The 6,258-nt window shown below is 44.2% G+C and overlaps 1 long non-coding RNA gene across 1 annotated transcript; it reads left to right on the top strand.

Moving 5' to 3' along the window:
* Positions 1-2,698: 2,698 nt before the first annotated feature.
* Positions 2,699-4,476, top strand: LOC150039698 (uncharacterized). The gene is made up of 3 exons (XR_016534256.1): positions 2,699-2,758; positions 3,328-3,369; positions 4,304-4,476. It is a non-coding gene; the product is annotated as an uncharacterized LOC150039698 (long non-coding RNA).
* Positions 4,477-6,258: the final 1,782 nt, after the last annotated feature.

The following is a 6,258-nucleotide window of genomic DNA, read 5'->3' as shown; positions in this document are numbered from 1 at the left end:
CCAATTAGCTGCAATAAGCTAGAAGTGAAAGTCCAATACCAGTGAGAAAAAGATGCTGAGGGTTATCACATAGGCCCTGAGAGTAAGCCCTAAAACCTATACACACCTGTGCATGCACACACTGGCAGTTATACAAACACATGCACGCACACACAATATCCCAGGCAATATTGAATCTTCAATAAATATCCAGAGTTTGGACAACAGCACAGCAAGTTATGAAATCTTTTTTCTTGTCTACATTGAGGGAAAGGAATAGGAAAAAAATGCAGAAACCAAGACTTCAGAGGCAAATGCTGTGAGTGAATAGCTTGTAAAAAGCACTTTCTTTTCTTTTCTTTCTTCTGCCAATCCTGTGGCTGGAACTCAGGGCCTGAGCACTTTCGTTGGGTTTTCTCATGTCTAGCCCTATGCCACTTGAGTACCGTGCCACATCTGGATTTTCTATCTACGTGGTACTGAGGAATGAAACCCAGATCTTCAAGGATGCTAGGCAAGCACTCTACCACTAGGCCAAACTCCCAACCCCAATATAGTATTTATAAATAGTTATCATCATCATATCAAAATATCCATTCTCCTACAAAGAATGAACACTTATCTATGTGTGTAATGCTTTTTTTATTTTGCCAATACTTCTGTGATTTTCCCACGTGCATTTTTTTACAAATGACATCACAGATGTTCATCAGGAAAAAAAGATAGATTAGGATACAGAAACCAAACAACGTCCTAGTAGATTGATGTCAGAAATATGTGCAAGATGGCCTGTGTGTTTGATCTAGTGGTAGAGCTCTTGGCTACCACGCCAAAAGATCTGGGTTTGATTCCTCAGTACCACATGCATAGCTAATGTTGGAAGTGGTGCTGTGGCTCATTGGGACAGCTATATCCTAAAGAAAGGCTCCTTGAGCCTGAGAGCAGGCTGGTATCTGGGCCTAGTTAAAGACATTGGGATTGGACAAACGAGGTGTGCTGTTTACTACATCCACATGTATATTGTTAGGTTGGAGGGGAGATTCAGCCTCCAGTATATCTTTGGGGAGGTCTCTGGTGAGCGAGGAGCTTTGGTCATTGGGCCCTGAGAGTTGACCCTACCTACCTCACAATGGAACAGAATATGGAACACTGGTAACCAAGCCACTATAACTGACAACCAGGTCAAGCCAGCTCCTTGCTCACCAAAGACCTCCCCAAAGATATACTGGAGGCTGAATCTCCCCTCCAACCTAACAATATACATGTGGATGTAGTAAACAGCACACCTCGTTTGTCCAATCCCAATGTCTTTAACTAGGCCCAGATACCAGCCTGCTCTCAGGCTCAAGGAGCCTTTCTTAGGTAAGATCCAACCATAACTGTGACTATTCCCGTCATCCTGCACAAGCCATTTTTCTTCACAGTGCCTTCTCAGCCTCCATTTTGCCCCTTGCACATTTTTTTTTGTTTTTGATAGTCCTGGGGCTTGACCTTGGAGCCTGAGCATTGTTCTTGGGCTTTCTTTAGGATATAGCTGTCCCAATGAGCCACAGCACCACTTCCAACATTAGCTATGCATGTGGTACTGGAATTTTGGGTTGGCACAGATGAAGCATCTATATCTTCAATTGACGCATCCACATCTTTCATGTCTGAGACCCCAGTCTCCTGAACTTTGGCAACAGCACAACAACATCTTTCTGGATCCTGAGCCACAGTCCAAGTGAGCTGGCCTGACCTGGTTGTCAGTTATAGTGGCTTGGTTACTAGTGTTCCATATTCTGTTCCATTGTGAGGTTGGTAGGGTCACCTCTCAGGGCCCAATGACCAAAGCTCCTTGGGCCCTGAGAGTTGACCCTACCTACCTCACAATGGAACAGAATATGGAACACTGGTAACCAAGCCACTATAACTGACAACCAGCTCAAGCCAGCTCACTTGGACTGTGGCTCAGGAACCAGAAAGATGTTGTTGTGCTGTTGCCAAACTTCAGGAGACTGGGGTCTCAGACATGAAAGATGTGGATGCGTCAATTGAAGATACAGATGCTTCATCTGTGCCAAGCCAAAATTCCAGTATATCAGGCCTTTGTCTAGGAAGAAATCAAGGAAAATTTATGGCAAATCAGAAGAGGTATATTCCTGAGAGGAAACCTATTTGACCCCATCACCTTCCTCACACACTACAACCTTCTTGTTGGTTTCAAGTGTCTATACTGAGATGAGAGTTTGTGGAGTTTTCAGTCTAATCTATCACAATTCCTCAGTGTGAAGTGTATTCCCATTTCTGTTTGAATGATCCATTTTTTTGCCACCATAGTGTGATGGTGAGTCAGCTCATACTCTGAATGAGCCTTGTAGCCTATGGATCCTGTGGAAGGCCTGTTGGAGATGCTGCTGAGGAACCTGATCCCTGCCTACCAGAAAGGTGATCTCTTTTATGTGGGAAATTTCCTGAACAATTTCAGACAGTGGGGGACAAAGAGCAGTTGCTAGATATTCTCTTGAAAAAGTGAGTGTTCCCCTTTAAATCCAGGCTAGCTCAGCCCCTTCTGGTCGAGTCTTGGAATACTTGGCACCTCTCTGAGCCTGTTTGGTTCACTGGGGTGTTCACAGGGGAGCTTAGTATGACACAAGTGCACAAGCTGAATACTTTATTAGGACTGGGCCACCACACCATTTCATTTCCCTCATAAGCTACTGGAGTCTTAGCAGTGTGCGTACTGAGAAGTTGGATTATAGGCATGAGTGAGTGGCACCCAATTGCAGCCCTCACCTAGGTAAGGTCCTAGGAAATCCCATTTCCCAGTAGGAAATAAGATTTCAGTAGCAATGGCGGAGACAGAGGAAGGCTGGTGGCTGAATCACTTCTGAGCCATCAGGGAAGGATTGTGTTAGCTTTGCCAGTTTAGAGCCTCAAAGCATTTACATTTTGGTGTGTGGTCCAGTGCTTCCACTTGGACTTGAACCCAGGGCTGAGTGCTGTCCCTTTGGTTTTCAAAGATTAGCAATGTACCATTTGAGTCATAGGTCCAGTTCTGGCTTTTTGCCACCTAATTGAAGACAAGTGGCTTTAGACTTTTCCTCACTAGACTGGCTTCCAACTGTGATCCTCGGATCTCAGCCTACTGAGTGGATAAGATTAGAGGCATGAGCCATTGGGTCATTTTTTGAGAGATGCATAGAGGCCTCTTAGCAGAATTTTCATGGAACTATATAGACATATCTCACTTCACTAGTTTTATACTCCTGCCTGGGATTTAGCTAGCCCTGTACTTATGTTGTAAGCTCCACATTTGAAAACCACAGTGTTGACTTCCTCTCTCCTTCCCTCCTTCCATTGTTACAGATCCATCCACCATAATTGGGAGGAAGATGAGCAAGTAAAGAAGTAAGTGGACTTACACAGAAATAGAAGATTTGTCATGTAAAACTGGATACTTTTTTTATTGGTTATGAGATTTTAAACTCTGGGCCTTTTTGGTGTCACTGAGCTCTTCAGCTCAAGGCTAGCATTCTATCCATTGAATCACAGCACTAATTGTGGTTTTTCTGGTGGTTAATTGGGGAGAGGTTTCCCACAGTCTTTTATGTCTGAGCTGGCTGTGACTCTCCTTCCTCAGATCTCAGCCTCTTGAGTAGTTAGACTTCCAGGCATGAACCACCATGCCCCCTAAAATACTGGGTATTTTTGAGACATCTAATCTAAGCACAAGTTTTTTGTTTGCACATCACTTGTGATTTCCACCAGGTCTTGAGGTTGGGACTTCACTGGATGTTAGATAACACAGTTTTAGGGCCTCTGAGGTTTGTCCTAGTGGTAGAGTGCTAGGCTAGCATGCACCAAGACCTGGGTTGATTGCTCAGTACCACAAACAAGAAAGAAAAAAAAGCTGGAAGTAGTGCTATGGCTCAAGTGACAAAGTGCTACCTTTGAGGAAAAAGCCCAAGGACAGTGGTCAGGCCCTATGTTCAAGCCCCATGACCACAAAAAAAATACATAACAGAGTTGTGAGTGTGATTGGGAGGGTGGACACTCATGGATTACAGCTAGGGCTGTGTGCAGAAAGTCAGATCCTGTGGGGAAACAACCTTCTCACTGCCTATGACATTGAGCATTTTAGAGGATTGTCTCTCAGAAGCTTCTGAAAGTGGGGTGTAAAAGTCATCCTGTTCTAGAATGTCTCTTCCCTCCTCCCAGCATACAAATGCACATCTCTGCAGGACAGCCACAGCATCAGAGTCCTAAAAGAAAGGGGCTTTGGTAGAAGGCTCAGGATGGAGAGAGAAGGCTCTCACTTTCCTTGTCCCCAATGTGCCCGCAGCATCGTGTGTTCCATCTTCACAATGTGGTTGGACTACTACCGCAGTGATTTCTATGAGTTCAAGAACTGCCACACCCTGCCACAATTCAAGCTCTATATGAGGCTCCACATGCCGGCCTCGGAGCTGCTCTTCCAATTACACATCCTTTGTGATCAGCTGGAGGAATGCGCGACCTTTGAGACCAAGAAAAATAAGAAGTCCTGGTGTGGGTGACTCAGACCCTGTGAGCTGGAAGCTCACCTTGTCTTGGTACTGGTTGACACTTACTTCGGCCCAGTTTGGTAAAATACCCTTTATGGTGGAGTCAGCCAGGTAATGTCTTTTCTCTGTTTGAAATGACTCAGGCATAAGCACTCATCAGAAAGACTCTACATTTCCTCAGTGTTCAATCCAAACTCCAATTCTACAGCTTCCTCCATTAGAGCCTCATGGAAGTTGAGTGACACTTCAACTTGCAGAGTCCACTCTAAGAATGCTGTACCTATTTCCATTCTTAGGTTTGGGTCACCCTAGAAGAGCTTCTCCTGAACTCCAGCTGAAAAACCCACAGGTGGAACTGGTGACTGATGGAGATGGAGAATCATCACTGCACTCCAGAAATCATGGGCCTTCTGTAGAAAACACCAAACAGGTTTGCAGTCCTGTGGTTATAGCTTGTGCTCTGAACCCCACATGTGACACATTTGAACTTACAGATACTCTGGATGAAGAAAAAGATTAGCCACATTTCCTTCCCTTTGCTTTCACAGTCCACCCAGAGTCAGTCCACGTGAGTCAGAGTGACACTTCACTTACTGTGCAGGCTAAAAGACCACACGCTGGGCTCATGGAAAATGTCCCCAGCTTATGTACGGGGGTAGCAGCAAGTGCATTCTCAATACTGTATTCACTGGAGGAAAATGTATCAATCCTCACAGAATATCCTGTCCTACCCGCCTCAGCACAGGAGAAGCAATCTCTATTAGACAAACTAGAATCCGTACCCCTCTTAACTCAGGAAGGACATTCTGTTTCTCATGAGGAGGAGGACCCTTCTGAGGACTGTGACGAATAATTACTCTCTGAGGATTCTGAGGTAGAATTACTACCTGAAGGCAACTTGGAGGCCAGTCAGGATTTAGACCTTCCCTACCCCCTTCCTGAAAAGAAATCTCTTACTCTCATGATGTCAGTGTTCATTGTATTTACTTTTCTATTAAACTCTAATTGTTAATATTATGGTGTACAATTCTTCAGTCGTTATTATAATGTGTTTTACTTTCCACCTACAATGTGAGGCCCCAGACACATAGGTCCTGGGTGGGGTAAAAACCAGATTGGCCTGGACCTGTACAAGATAACCTTACTGGATATACAGGGAACAATGAAATGCATGGAATCACCAGAAATCCAGGCCAGGCCTCCATGGAGAGGCAGGTCAGCTACCAAAGCTTAAGGATAGAGCATGCCTAAAAAGGCATTCTGTCAATTGGGAGAAGTGCCAGTGTAACTGAAGTAATATGTGGGAATCTGTTCTGTGAGTTCAAGTCTGTTTCTATATCCATTGTGCTTTGTACAAATATTTAAGAAAATTAAAATTCCACAATAGCATTAAAAATCTACTTTGGCCTTGAGTGTGGCCTAGACGTAGCATACAAGAAGCCATTAATTCAATTCCTAGACACCGCATAAACAGAAAAAGCCAGATGAGACATTGTGGCTCAAGTGTCCGAGTGAGAGCCATCAACAAAAACTGGCCAAGGACAATTCCTGGTCCCTCAGTTCAAGCCACTGGACTAGCCAAATTAGAAATCATACTATTTCCGCACATTTTGAAATAGATCTGATTTGTCTAACCCTACTTTGTTTTTGTCAGTCCAGGGCTTGTGCCACCAAGCCAAACTCATGGTGCCCAAACTTACTATTTTTAATCATTTAATTTTTTACATGATCACATTTCATGCTGTCTGTATTA

This window comes from Megascapheus bottae, unplaced genomic scaffold (genome assembly GCF_031878675.1).
Source record: "Megascapheus bottae isolate mThoBot1 unplaced genomic scaffold, mThoBot2.hap1 HAP1_SCAFFOLD_62, whole genome shotgun sequence".
Taxonomy (NCBI): domain Eukaryota; kingdom Metazoa; phylum Chordata; class Mammalia; order Rodentia; family Geomyidae; genus Megascapheus; species Megascapheus bottae.
This window is presented reverse-complemented; position numbering and strand designations above follow the sequence as displayed.